The following is a 14,884-nucleotide window of genomic DNA, read 5'->3' as shown; positions in this document are numbered from 1 at the left end:
ACCCCTGGGCTTAACCCCATGCCACAGACACATGACCCCGGAATGGCCAATAGGCATATCCCCACTTCCCGGCTTCAGCGATAGGCTCAGAGACGGATGCGTGTCCAGAGCCACACCCACGACATGCAATCTTGGGGTGTTTGTTGGGAAATTTTGGAAGAAAAACTTCTTTCTAGGGGGAACGTAAGGATGAAGCTTGCTAGCGTCAAATTCACCGCTACGCGGAGACAGTCCCACCTAAGAGAAGGAAGGAAGGGGAGAGCAAGTGCTGGTGACTAGGCCAGACTAACCCTTTTAAACCCTTGGGTTTAAAAGGAAAGCGACCCGATAAATTGTCCCTTCCTTCTCCTTGGCAAGCCAGGTTCGTGTGGAGTTCTGTCACGTGCCACACTCAAGAGTCCCCGCTAACAGCGATGTGTCATATGTTCTCCAGTGTCCGGGCTTTATCTATTTATGGTAGATGGTTTAGTGGCTACGGGTTCCTCCTACCCACACATGCACGCTTCTTTTCGGTGTGATTTTGCAACTTCTCCCTTTCCAGAGAGTCCATTTACCCTCCCCGGAATCTGAGCTGACTCTGTGATCGACGTTGGCCAAAAGAATGTGGCAGAAGCAATGCTGCACAATCTCCGAAGGCAGGCCCCTAGAGACCTGGCGGCTCCCACCGCCCCTCTCTTGGAACCCTGAGACCCCCACGCTCGGACGCACCCGCCCACGTAGGGTGAAGAACCACATGGAAAGAGAGGCTCAGCCGTGCCAGCCCTCCCCACAGCGGCCCTGCCCTCAGCCAACCCTGCGGCTGGGTGCCTCCCGTGGGTGAGCCCGGGGAGACCAACGGCTACAGCTAAGCCGCTGACTTGAGAGCAATAACAAATCATTGTTTTAAGCCACTCAGCACTGGTGTAGTTGTTACACAGCAAAGATGCTTGACAGTCTCTGGCATCCGCATTTTACGTATCCATTAGCGAGGGGATAAAAGTCTTATGTTTGGGAAGAGACGAGGGGCTCAGGAGCCAGAAAGCCGGACTTGAGCCCCAGATGCACTGCTTTCTAGCTGTGCGCTCTTGAGAGGGCTATTTACTTTCTCTTTGCTTCACTTTTCCCACCTGTCCAATGGGGGTAATAATAGCTCCTATCTCAGGGGGTTGTCATGAGGATTAAGCATGTCAAAAGCTTATTATATGCCCAGCACCTGGCATATAGCAGGCCCTCGACAGGTGCTGGCTCTTAGAATTTTTACTATTAGCACCCATGCTATGAGAAACAAATCTAAACACTTGGTCCGATCCAAGAACAGTGACTCTGACTGTAGTAATTATCCCAGGCTGAGCTTAAGCTGTAGTCACAGTAGGATTTGCACGTGTCCAATCACGTCTGTAAGGAGTGTCAGGGGCTGCCATCAATCTGTCACTACTTGCAATCCAAGAGACCCCTGGGAAAGAATTCATACTAAGTGCGTTACATGGGTTGTGTCATTTAAGGTTCACAAGAGTCCTGTGAAGTGGGTGCTAGCCATATCCTTTATTTGCAGGTTAAAAAAAAAAAAACAAAACAGGCTCAGAGAGGTTAAGTTACCGACCAAAGCCACACAGCCAGTCAGGGTGGAGTCAAGGATTTCAGCCCCAGCTGACTGAGTCTAGAGCCTACACTCCTAATCTCTTACCATACTGCTCTGACTCTTGGACAATGGGCCAGAGCTGGCCAGCACCGCCAGCCTCCACTAAGATGATCCTGCTTCTAAGCCCTGGGGCAAGGGGGGGAGGAAGGATATGTAAAAAAGGGGCATGGAAATTCTCTACCCTCAGTGGGGCACTGAACACGTGGGGAGAGCCTGGTAGTTCTGTACCAGCCCCTTCGTGGCCCACGGGAGATGGCTCCTCTGCTCAGACACCATCCGGGGCATCTCTGGCGGGATCGGACAGCAGTGACAGCGCCTTTGACGAGCAGCGAAGGTGAAGGGGACGTGGTGGCTCAGGCAGAGATGAGAGACGGCCACAGCAGGTGCAAGGGATGGGAGTGGTGGTGGATGCCACAGGCCACCAAGAGCACGAGCCTGCTGAGCGCAGCGGGAAGGCTCAGAGCCATTTGGGAGGAATGTGAGGGGCTCTGCGTCCCGGCAAAGCAAGCGGGGGTAGAGCCGGAGGCACTCTGCTTCTCACGGATGGACCCGTGACGCCATTCTTACTCCCAAGAATTCCGGATCGTAGAGGACCATGTCAACCGTGAATCCAAGTGTCGGCCAAGTCAGCAGCCACAGAAAAGTCTCTATCCCCAGGAGCATCTCCCCCCTCAATCTCCATGCCTCTTGAAACTCCAATCCACTCTTTGGGGCTAAGATAACATCTTGAGACATCGCCCGGTAGGAGGCACACACAGCAGCCTAGCCCGTTCCTGTCATCATCGCTACTATTAATAACCATGCTAACCAACATTTGTACACTATGTAGGATTTATCAGAGTCTTTCCTATTTAAAGTACTCTCTCATCAGCCCCTGACAGAGGTGTTATCCTGATTTCAAAGATGGGGACACGGACCCAGCCCAAAAATGTGCTTGAGAGTCAACCAGGTGCGAGAAGCAGGAATTCACTTCGCCTCCTTTTACCGCCTCTGATGGTTAATTTTATGTGCCAAACTAACCGAACCATGGAGCGCACAGATATTTGGTCAAACGTTATTCTGAGTGTGTCTGTGGCGTTGTTGCTGAAAGAAATCAGCATTTGCATCGGTAAACAGTAAAGCAGATTGCTCTCCCAAATGTGGGCCTTGCCTCATCGGTTGAAGGCCTGAATAGAACAAACGGACTGAGTAAGGGTGAACGCCTCCTGCCCGACTACTTGAACTGAGCATTGGTGGTTTTTCCTGTCTTCATACTTGAACTCACACATCGACTCCTCCTGGGTCTTGGGCTTGCTAGATTTTGGATTGGAGCTATACCGCTGGCTCTCAGTTTGTAGGCCTTGGACCCAGACTAAATCCGACTACTGACCCTCCTATGTCTCCAGCTTGCCAACAGCACGTCTTGGGACTTTTCAGCTTCTGTAGTCATAGGAGCCGGTTCCTTATAATAATCTCATATGCACATACCATATCGGTTGTCTCTCTAGATGAGCTCGGCTAATACACCTCTCAATCTTAGGCACCCGTGTCGCGTGACTGTTAATATCTCTGCGGACACCAATTTCTGACTCATGGAGAGAAGAGGCATGTTTTCCCACTGAGAAGTAGACTCTGATTTCCTTCCTCCTAAATCTGGGCTGACATTAGTGACACACGTGCAACCAAGAGAATGTAGCGGGAGCGACGCCATGTGACATCAGAGGCCAGATCAGAAGAAATCTTGCAACTTCTGCCTTGGTGCCTTGGCAAGCTTGCTCTCTGGACACCCTCTCTTTGGATGCCCTCTCTTGGAACCCAGGTGCCAGGCTGCGAGTGGCCCAAGCCACAAGGACCTCTCTACGGCAACGCTTCCCAAATGTCCCCATGCTTGTGGGTCACCTGAGGCTCTTGCGAACATGCCGGTTTTGCCTACGTTGGAGAGAGGAGGGCCTGAGAGCCGGCCTCTCTACCCAGCTACTGATGCTGCTGCCGATCCGAGGATTATGCTCTGAGTCGTGGGGCCCCATGCTCCTGCGTGCGGAACCCCACTGGATCCCGGCCATCTCTGGGTCTGACATACGGAGCTCTCGTTTTCTTCCGAGCAGCCACGAAGACCCATAATGTTGCTCTGCCCTTTTGCTAAAGTACATATTTAAATTACACATACTTTGAGACTAGCGTGAGGGAGTCACTTGGCTTCCATGGGAATGTAATTTTGGAGAAAGCCTATATAAACATTTCTCTTTTCGGAGGCTTGGGGATTCATAAAAGATGCATCCATCACAAATATCAGGGCTGTATGGCTCTCCAACTGTTCTGATCTCTTTGCCATTCATCGAGTTGTCTAGAAAGTAAAGTGGTTCTATGGGCATTCATTCATTCATTTATTTGTCCATAAAACAAATATTTAATGAGCACTTTCTTGTTGCTCGGGTGCTGGGCAGGGGGAAAAAAAACCAGTAAATTGTTCACAGTCCCTGAACTCATGGAGCTTATACTCTATGGAGGGAGACAGACATGAATCCCACAGGCACACTGGTGGCACTGTAGCCCAAAGGCTGTGGTGACAGCGGAGAACGGGAGCTGGGAGAGCAGGTACCAGGGGATCGGAGCTGGCCTTGGTAGTCAGGGATGGCCTTGCTAGGGAAGAATAGCTCAAACTGAGATCTGAAGGATGGATAAGGGTGGGTACAATGCTTGGGTGTGACCCAGAGAAAGGCCACTGCCAAAGGCAGGTGCATTGTCCTTGCTGGCTCCAAATCCCATCTTCCCGTGAGTGGGAATGTCACATCACCTGCACTGTTGCTTAGGCTGGGTGACTTTCCAGCCTCCACAAGATAGCAGCCCTGGCTGTATTTGCAGCCAGCCAGGTGTCTGCCCAGAGCCATGCAAGGTTGGTCTCCAAGCTTGTGTTCTTCCACTGTCCAGATGGCCTGTGAGGACCACCACAGACCAGTGGGACACCTGGATTCCTATCAGCACGACTTCTGTGGGATGAATTGTGTTCGTTCCCTTCTTCCCGGAAAAAGATGTGCTGAGGTCCTAACCTCTAGTACCTGAAATGTGACCTTATTTGGAAATGGGGTCTTTGCAGGGGATTAGCTTCAGGTCATTAGGGTGGGCCTGACGACTCCAATGTGCCTGGTGTCCCTATAAAGAGGGGAAATTTGGACAGCTCCGCGGACACAGAGATCCACAGACACAGAGGGAAGACAGCCATGTGAAGATCAAGGCAGACACTGAAGGGATGCATCCCAAGCCAAGGGATGCAGGGGCCACCAGAAGCCGGAAAAGGCAAGGAAGGATCCTCCCCTCCCCCAGAGCCTTTGGAGGGAGTACAGCACTGCTAATACCTTGACTTTGGACGTCTAGCCTCCAGAACTGTGAGACAATCGATTTTTATCGTTCTCAGCCACCCAGTTTACACTACCTTGTCACAGCAACCCCAGGGAAGTACTATTGTGACAGAGCCACCCATGGCGCCGTCGTCACAGATCCGAACTGAGCAGCCTAGGAGGATGGCTATGGGGCACCACCCTGCCGGGGTCAAGAGTGCCGTCGCCCAGCTCAGACGGCTGCGTGGGACAAGAGTGGCGGTTGAGAGTCAGGAAGCTTCTGTAGCAGTCATGGATTCATTAGACATTGAGGAGGTAAAATAGATGGGATTTTATGGTTTTTATGGTGAAAGATGGGGGTGTCAAGGGCGACCCCCAGTCTTGGACTTCAGGACCTCATGACAGCAAAGATAAAGAGGACCACGTGGTTTGTTTTCTGCCTAATCTCACCAAAGAACTTAACTGTACTCTCAAAACTCTTTGGGCTTTTCTGTCTCGTTTGATGGCTAATTTAAAACATGAAAAATGTTTTCTCATTGGAGAAAGCATTACTCACAGAGAAGGACAAGTAGAGAAAACAACGAAGGTCAGCTCAGCTTCTTCCTCGCTCTGCACCCCCCTCCCCCAGTTTGTATTTCTCAGAAAAGGCCAGTCAGGGTGGCTGTGAGGCAGAGTTCTGAGAAGATCCCCAGTGACTTATGCCCTTGTATAAATCCCCTCTCTTTGAATGTGGGTGGGCCTGACCTTATCAGGCGATCCCTTTAGAGCCAGTCTATAAGTCAGAGATTCTGCTGCTGGCCTTGAAGAAGCAAGCCATCCCGATAGCTGCAAGGAACTGAATTCGCTCAACAGCCGTGTGAGCTCGGAAGGAGACCATGAGCCTGAGATGCTGACGCCAGCCCTGGTCAACACCTTGGCTGCAGTCTTGTGAGATCCAAAGCCGAAGACTCAGGCAAGATACACTGGACTCTTAGCCCAAGGAAACTATGATATAATAAACAACTATTATTTCAAGCCTCCAAGTGCGGGGGAATTTGTTATGCAATTAATATGTTATCTAATTACATATCTAATGATATGTTATCTAATTAATAGATAGTTAATACAGTGGCCGTCTTGACCTCCCCCAGCCAGATTAAAAAACGGAACCGGCCCTTCCTCATCTCCTTCCTGCTGCTTTATTCTCTCCCACGAAGTGTGCTAGATCTGCTTGAGGTGGTCTGGTAATGAAAAGAGCAGATGCTGGAGTGTTTGGTTGAAGGCCTGACCAGCAGGTGGTAAAAGCCTAATAAGGCCCCAGTGGGATTCCTTTCCTCTCGGACGAAGGTGGACTTCTCCATGCCTGGGGCTTCTTCGGGCCAGCATGGGTTTGGGTGTTGGGGAGGGGCGCTAGACAAGAGCACAAGAATGAGAGATGGGGCTGGCCGTCTTGGGTCCCAGAAGGCGAAGAGAGAAACATGGTTCATGCTTCCAAAGAGAACAGCTTTCAGCTGTGGACTCTGTGGCCTCCACGATGGAACAGGACAGCTTTATGGCACTCCGGAGAGCCCCAGGGCCTTAGCATCACTGCATGCGGGAGGCAATGCTCTGTAGGCAGAGCCCGAATCTGGGTCCTTGTCAAACTCTCCCGGGGTCTTGATCTGTTCTTCCAGAACGCAGTGCCTGAGACAGGGTGCAGGTTGTTTCTTTCTGAGGTGATCCCAGGAAGCGGGAGTAAAGCAGCAGGAAGGGGGCACTCTCGAGGTGTTATCCCGGTCAGGAATCTGTGCAGGCACTTCCGTGAAGCCTGTAGAATGTCTCCTGAAGAGTCTGGCGGGGAGCTTGGTGACAGGAAGTGGAAAAAGCAGAGAGGCCTAAAGTGGAAGGGAGCCTCCCTTCACAGGAGCTGGCCCCCGCAGCCTCACAGGAATCAGACGTGGCCCCAGGGATGTGGCCCAGGGCACAGAAAACACCTGCTCCATCTGAGACCAGTGAAGGAAACCCTGGAAGCTGAGCAGAGCTCCCTTGAGAATCTAGTTAGGAAAAGCTCCGGACCCTTCCTTCTCTTCCCCATGTTCATATGCACAAAATGTCACAATTCCAGGCGATTCACAGAGCTCACCCGCAAGCACCAAGCACAGGGAGCACCAAGGTTCAAGACCCATAATCTAGAAGAGGAGCAGGATTTATTTCCATGTTTCACTGCTAGAGGAGCTATCTTGATGCCTTCAAATCGTGACAAAGTTCCTCGGAAGGGCCAAGTAGGCGTTTTTCCCCTGGGAGTCAGACTCCACTGAGCAGGTGCTCTGAGCACACAGCACGGTCCCTTTAGCCCAGAGAGGGCTCTGACTGTGGCCAGAGAGGTCAGTGTGCGTGGCTCTCAGAGATGGAGTGCTCGGCACAGCTCCAGGTGGAAACAGAATCCAGATCAGACGGTTCCAGCAACTTTAGCGAAAGGGAAACTCACAGAGATGTGGGACGGGTTACAGGAACACGACAAGGAATGCTGAGACAGCCAGAGACTCACGGTGGGAATCGAGAAGCAAGCACGAGGGAAGCAATCAGTTACCTGAACCGGTAGGACCTGGAGCCACGGAGAAAGAGACACAGAAAATGGGATGATCCAACCAGAGCTTGTATTTGTTTTCCTAATGCCACTGCAGCAAATGACCACAATGCAGTGACTTAAAACAACACAAATTCACTATCTGTCAGTTCTGGAGTCTGAAACGAGTCTTATGGGACTAAAATCAAGGGGTCAGCAAGGCTGTGTTTCCTCAAGAGGCTCCAGGAGTGAATCTGTTTCCTTGCCGTTTCCAGCTTATAGAGGCCACCCACCTGCCCCGGCTTATGGCCCCTTCCCTCCATCACTGCGGACTCTGCTCCTGCCCTCACATCTGTTGACCCGGGGCCTCCTGCCTCCCTCTTCCAAGCACCCCTGTGGTTCCGTTGGGCCCATCCGGATAGCCCAGGGTAATCCCCATCTCAGGATCCTTCACTTCATCACATTGGCAAGGACCCTTTGTTTTGCTGTTGTCAATTAATACAGTCGCAAGATCTGGGGCTTCCCACATAGATGTCTTTGCAGGGGGCATTTTTCTGCCCACTGCAGAGCTGGAGTTAAATGACGCAGCCCCTGCCAAAGATGTGAAATCAGAGCGGGGTGGGCCCTTGAGCCCTGTCCTTGCACACTCCAGACCTCCTGCCAGTGCTTCCCATTGTCAGAATCTAACCAGAACTCATCTGGCCAGGGAGCCAGGAGACGCGGTCCCCGAGGCTGAGGACCCTGGCCCATGGATGGCTGTTGGATCGGGTGAGGTAGAGAACGAGAGTTACTGGTACGGTGACTGTGGCCTAACAGGGATGGGATTGGCTCTGGAAATTTCAACCCATGGTCTGCTCAGGTAAATAAACGCCTCGGGGACTCCTGTCTCGGTTCCTATCTATGCTTCCTTGAGGAAGGCCATCCAGGGCAATAATCCTGACTCCCTTCAGCAAAAGCCAGCAGCATATTAAAATCCTACCAGTTTCCACTGGTATCCCAATGGAAAATACAATCCACCGGTATCCCAATCCTTCCGGTGCTTCAGAATTCAGCTTCGGTTTCATAATCTAATAGAGAAGAGAAACATGAATTGTCCTTAGAGAAGGCTGAATGGAACAAAGAGCACATGGGGACGAGCCCAAAGAATCCATGGAATTCGAATGACAAAAAATGGAAACGAAAGGGGAGAGAGAGAGAAGTTGGGAGAGGCTGGAACCCAGGGAGCAGTGGGTAGCATGGTGGGAGGTAGGTCTAAAACGCAGGCTGGGGCCACGTCGAGAAGGAGTTGCACGCAAGCTAAGGACTCGTGATGTTTTCCTCTCCATAACAGGAAGCAGTACACGTTTTTTCAGAGAGTGGCATGGTTAGATGTTCATTTTATCAAGCTGAGGCAAGGAGACCGGGTTGTTACAAGGTTGTCACAGAAGCCTTGGTCGGCTGGTTTCGAAGTGTGTCCCTAGAGGCCATTCTTCCACAGGACGGTAGGTTCAGCACAGGAGGGGATGTGGACACCTTCATCCTCCTCCAGAGCAACAGCTTTCAACAGTTGGACACCTTGGGTCTTTGGGTACAATTCCGTTCGATGGAAGCGTCTTGCTCCAAGATTGGTTTGATCCCACCGTGATAGGAGAGGTTGACCAGCAAGCAGAGGCCAGATCTGAGCTCCTCTTGTGAGGCTGGCTGGTGGCAGACTGGACCCGTGCAAATGGAAGAAGGAAGTCGAGCAGGAGGGTTTCCGGCCCTGGTGAGTTAGGTCTGGCTTCAGGAGAAGGGGTTTGTTTAAATCTGGCATCGGGGCCCCTATTTCCCGAGGGGTGGCTATCCTGAGATACATCCCATACGTTTGGCCCACTGAAGGTCAAAAGGGCCTGTGGCATCCGGGAAATGCCTTGCTATTACAGACATCAGTTCATTCATTCGTTCGTTCGATAAGCATACTTTGAACACTGCTAGGGGCCGAGGACTCAAAAATAGGTCAGACACAGTCTTTGGTCTAAAAACATTCACAGCCTGGGTTATAATGGTCTGCGGCAAGGAAGCAAGCAGGGGAGGGAGGTGTGAGTGTCCCCTGAAAAGGAACTGCATCTAGAGAGAGCCCGGTTGCCAGGGGTGAGGCCACCCACCCCCCACTGCCTGGGGTTCCCAGTCCTCCCCGTCCATCCCACTGCAACAGTGGCGGGCCTCCGCCTCCCAGCACAATGAAGAGGGCTGGGAAGATGCCAAGCCCAGTCTTTGCCCCAGGCAGGGAATGTGCTCGCTCAGCTGGGACTCAAACCCAAGACAATCGTGGGCTTGTGAGGAGCTTGGCGAGGAGACTCAAGAAGGGTTTCTCTTTTCTTTCCTTTTAGCCTTTGAGAGCCACTCTAAAACTGTTGTTCTCTACTTAATTAGAGTTCTCAAACTCCTCCGTATTTGAGAAACGCAGAAAAGAGGAAGAATAAAATGTGTAGATTTTTGTCATGGTCCCAGATGACCAATGAGAATGGCCTCAAATTTTAAAGTAACACAATGGAAATTGCAGATGCTCAATGAGATGGAAGATGCCGGGGCCAAGTGAGAAGGGCTGTTTAGCAAAGCAAGCAAAGGTTTTGTAAGCTGCAGGCCAAGGTTCTTACAAAGAACCCACAAAAATTGCGCAGTGAAGCCGCCCCACCCCCCTTTCAGCACACAATCTCTTCACGCCATGAATGATCTGAAGGCTGCCCTGGTGAAGGTTTCGTTTCCAGCTCAAGAAAATCCGTGTCGGAAAATCGTCCCTCAGCATTCTCGGAGGATAAATAAAAATGATCGCTACTGAAAGAGTCCAATTTGGGGTTTTCAAAATGTATGCGCAAACAGGCATCAAAAAAAAAAAAAAAGAGAGAGAGATGGGAATGACACAATCAAAATGTCATAAATTGTAATCTATGGATTGAGGGATTATAAGGATTGCTATTTCCCTCTCTGAGCTTTTAAATTTTCTTGCAAATTGACTTTTTTTGTCATCATTAAAAATGGTGGGTTTTTTTTTTTAAAGAATCCTTATGAAAATCAGTCTCCTGAATCTGTAAAAAGGGGATAATCATGCCTCACCTAAGATTCGTGAGAATTCGATGACACGATCTATAGACTGATCTGGTCACAGACTCTGCAACGCGGCAGGCATGGAATGGATTGCTAACTGTGCCGTGGGAGCGTCCATCTGTGTTACATAGTTTGAAATTACATACTCGTTTTTTAAACAAAAGCACGGAGGGCCAATTTTACACAAACATGGCAGGATAATTTATGAAGAAAGTAATCCGCAGTTCGATCTTGCTGCTGCTTACGGATTTCTCCCTCTCCTCGGCTCCCCGCGGGAAGATGAGTGGGGTGCTCCTTGGCCTCCCCTGGGGCCTCCAGGGCTCCATGCAGGATCCCGAAGACGTGAGTGGCCCATTCCAGGACAAGGGACAGGAAGAAACGTGGAGCCACTGAAAAGAACTGCCCTGACAAAGTATGCATCCGTGCGTGTCTGTGTGGGTGTGGTGGCGGTGAGAGGAGTGAGCGTGAGGAAATGGAGGAGGATATTTGAAGTTTAAGGATTTTAAAAGCGGGACAAAGCGCCCCCCCCCCCCCACCTCTTAAGAGGGAGGCGAGGTAGAGACCATCTGAGACTCTTCGAGGAAAGGGACTGGGTTTTTGCGGGGCCTGCGGGTAGCACGAGGCCCCAGCCCTGTTTCCACACGCAACGGGGATATCTGTAATTCACTCTAAATGAGGTCAGCCTAGACCGCGTAGTTTTATGTATGTGATAGTGTAACCTTCAACGCTAGGGGACCGTTGGTGGCATCCTGGAGACGCCTCACTCCAGCAGTGCTCAGCTGACTTAGATCCGGGAGGCTGCCCTCCAAGGTGGATCCTCCAATCGCACCAGCAACGGTGTTTCAATCCGCACTTGAGGCTTCCTTAATTAGTACACAGTGAGTATCAGAAACGGGCTTCCATGGGTGGTGCGGTGGCTTGGGAGCTAGCAGGCAGAATGCCAGAAATGGGCTCTCTTCCCACCCGTAGCACGGGCTGGGGGCTTGTGACCCACATCACCTCGTCCTGACACTCTGGGCATGCTCCCAACAGCGGCACTGCCCGGCCCGTGGGCTTTCTCTGGTCACCGGAGCCCGCTCTGTTGCCCGTGTGGCTGGCCAAAAGTGCCTTGAAATTAACTCAATTCATACAGTAGCCGCCAATCAATAATTAACCAGAGTTGGTGCATAAATTCTCCAGCTCCCTCGCCTTTCAGATAGGATATTTCTCATGCCTGTGCTCCACCCTGGCTCCCAGTATTTTTCCTGTAGATCTAAGCTCCGGCCACCTACAGTCGTAACTGGCTTGACGGCATACCGCTTACTGGCTGGCCTTTCTTCCTGAGGCTCCCTTATCCAATCTCCTACTGGTGGCTCCTTCACCTTCTAAACAGAGAAGGTGTTCTAAACGGGACAACCCCATCAGAAGTGTGTACAGGCCATAAGAAGCGAGCCAGACCTGCAGCTCACGACCACAGGCAGCCCTGGACTCCAGCTCTAAATGATCTTGTTCCCAGCCTTGAACAGGGGAAATTCAACGGCATGATTTGAGAATCCTGCCTCTGGAGTTTTGAAATGTGCCCCGGGTGAGCCTTTCAAGCAAGGCGGTCGTTAGGACACCTGAAAGGACAGAGACCTAGGGCTTCCAAGCTACAGGCTGTCTGAACTGTGTTTTTGGTTTTTTATTTCCTTTAAAAAAAAAAAAAAAAAGTTAATGGGGGCGCCTGAGCGGCTCAGTCGCTTGAGCGTCTGCCTCTTGATTTCAGCTCGGGTCATGATCTCACGGTTATGGGACTGAGCCCCATGTCAGGTTGCTTGCAACACTGCTTCTTGAGACACACACACACTCTCTCTCTCTCTTTCTCTGCCCCTCCCTCACTCGTGCACTCTCTCTCTGTCTCTGAAAAAAAAAAAAAAAAACAAAAACAGGGGCACCTGGATGGCTCAGTCGATTATGCGTCTGACTTCGGCTCAGGTCATGATCTCACAGTTTGTGGGTTCGAGCCCTTCATCGGGCTTTGTGCTGACAGCTCAGAGCCTGGAGCCTGCCTCAGATTCTGCGTCTTCCTCTCTCTCTCTGTGCCCCTCCCCCGCTTGCACTTTGTCTCTCAAAAATAAATGAAACATTTAAAAAAATTTTTTATAAAAAAAAAGTTAATAAATCTCCATGCAAGTGACAGAATTTGTACAAAGACTAGCATTCTGGAGGTGGCAAGTTATAAGAAGAGCAGCTAATGCTTCCTCATCTCAAAGTTTCTGGTGGCTACCAGAAAGAACCTAAGAGCCGTGCAGGTTGGCACAGATTGCTTTGGAACTGCAGGGAAATGGGTTACTGCACACCAAGATATATATACCACTGAGCACTGAACATACCCCAGGGTCCCTCCTCCAATGCCGTCTGTATGAAGTGCTCAAACCTTTCATACAGCCTTGGGAAGGGGGAATGTAGAATTCATAGTAACTTGAGATTGAATTTCCCACGAGCTCAGAGCAGATTAAGCTAAACTTAGTCAAATAAAGGTACATTCCACTTTTTGTGCTCAGATTTGTAAATGAAAACTCATACTCGCACACACTGACGATTATATCGTTCACGTTTGTCTACCATTAACCAAACCTGTACTGTGTCCTGAGCCACTGGATTTTCTAAAACGTCCACCGATTTATCCTGTTCTTGAGTTCTGCCCACCTCCATCACCTCCACCACCTCCACCGTGGACCAAACGCCCACTGTCTCTGGCTGGGACCCTGCCACCCTCTCCAACTGGCTCCCCTTACCACTCATTCTTGCAACCCTCTACCCCATAATCCATTCTCCTCACTTCAACCAGAATTCCCAGCTCTGAGCATATGACACCCCCTGGCTTAGTCCATTTGGGCTACCACACCAAAATACCACAGACTGATAGACTGGGGGGCTTATAAGCAACAGACATTTACTTCTCACAGTTCTGGCAACTGGGAAGTTCAAGATCATGGCACTGGCAGATCTGGTGTCTGGTGAGGTCCTGGTTCATAGACAGTTGCCTTTCTGCTCTGTCCTCACATGGTAGAAGGGGCGAGGGGACACTCTCGGGTCTCTTTTACAAGGGCACTAATCCCATTCATGAGGGCTCTACCCTCATGACCCAGTCATCTGCTAAAGGCCTCACCTCCTAATACCATCACCTTGGTGTTAAGATTTCCATATATGAGTTTCAGGGGGACCTAACATTCAGCCTATGGCACCCTCCAATGTCTTCTCATTGCCATAAGGGAAATCCTCATAACCAAATCCGATCGGACCCTTCATGATGTGGCCCCCGCTGACTTCTGGGAATCTCTCAGCACTCCACCTGGGCCCTGTCTGAGCCCTCGACACATCATCCATCTTTCATGTTCGTCCTGTGGCAGAGACCTTCCAGCTTCTGGATTTCTGCTTGATTCAGTCCCCCTATCTAAATCAGTCTCCTCTGCCTTGCCTACCCCGCCCCCCTTCCATCTAGTTACTCTTACTCTTGCATCATTTACCAGCCCAGAGTCTCTTCCTCAGGAAAACCATCCCTGGCACACCACCATCCCCAGCTTGGATCAGGACTCCTGGTCATTGTGGTGGAGTTAAAATGCGCCCCCCAAAAGATATCCACATCCCAATCCCTAAAGCCTGTAAATGTCACCTTACATGGCAAAGGTTTTGCATATGTGATTACACGAAGACTCTTAAGATGGGGAGACCATCCTGGATTTTCCAAGGGGGGCCTAAATGCAGTCACAAGTGTCCTTATAAGAAAGATCCAGAGGGAGGTCTGATATGCACATAGAGCAAAAGGGCCACATGACGACAAAGCAGAGAGATGGGAAGCTGTGGGCCCTGAAGCTTGGAACGATGCTGGCACAGGCCAAGGAACGCCAGCAGCCACTGGGAACCGGGAGACACAGGGAATGGATTTTCCCGTAGACCCTCCAGAGGGAGTGTGGTCCGGTGATATTTATTTTGGGGCTTTGGGACTTCACAGCTGAAAGAGAATAAATTTCCTTTTTTTTTTTTTTTTTTTTTTTTTTAGCCACCAAGTTTGTGGTCATTCATTACAACAGTCTTCCGGAAACTAATATATTCACATAGCAGGCATGACAGTTGGTGCTGTTACTTGGTTGGTGCCTCTTGGCACCCCAAACCAAGTGCCTTAACCTGGGATCTACAGACTACAGAATCCGGAAGATCCATTAATTTGGGAAAGAAAGAACTCACATATTTCGTTTCACGAAATCTTATTAAAATTTAGCTTTTCCTTCTGTTAGGTATGTAGGCCATAAACCACAATAGTATTGGCCATACCTGTGACTTTGTCACCAACAGAAATCACAAACATTTTTAAAACACAGCCTTTGCAAGCATCTCAACATATTA

Source organism: Acinonyx jubatus, chromosome X (genome assembly GCF_027475565.1).
Source record: "Acinonyx jubatus isolate Ajub_Pintada_27869175 chromosome X, VMU_Ajub_asm_v1.0, whole genome shotgun sequence".
NCBI lineage: Eukaryota > Metazoa > Chordata > Mammalia > Carnivora > Felidae > Acinonyx > Acinonyx jubatus.
Note: the sequence above shows the minus strand (reverse complement) of the source record.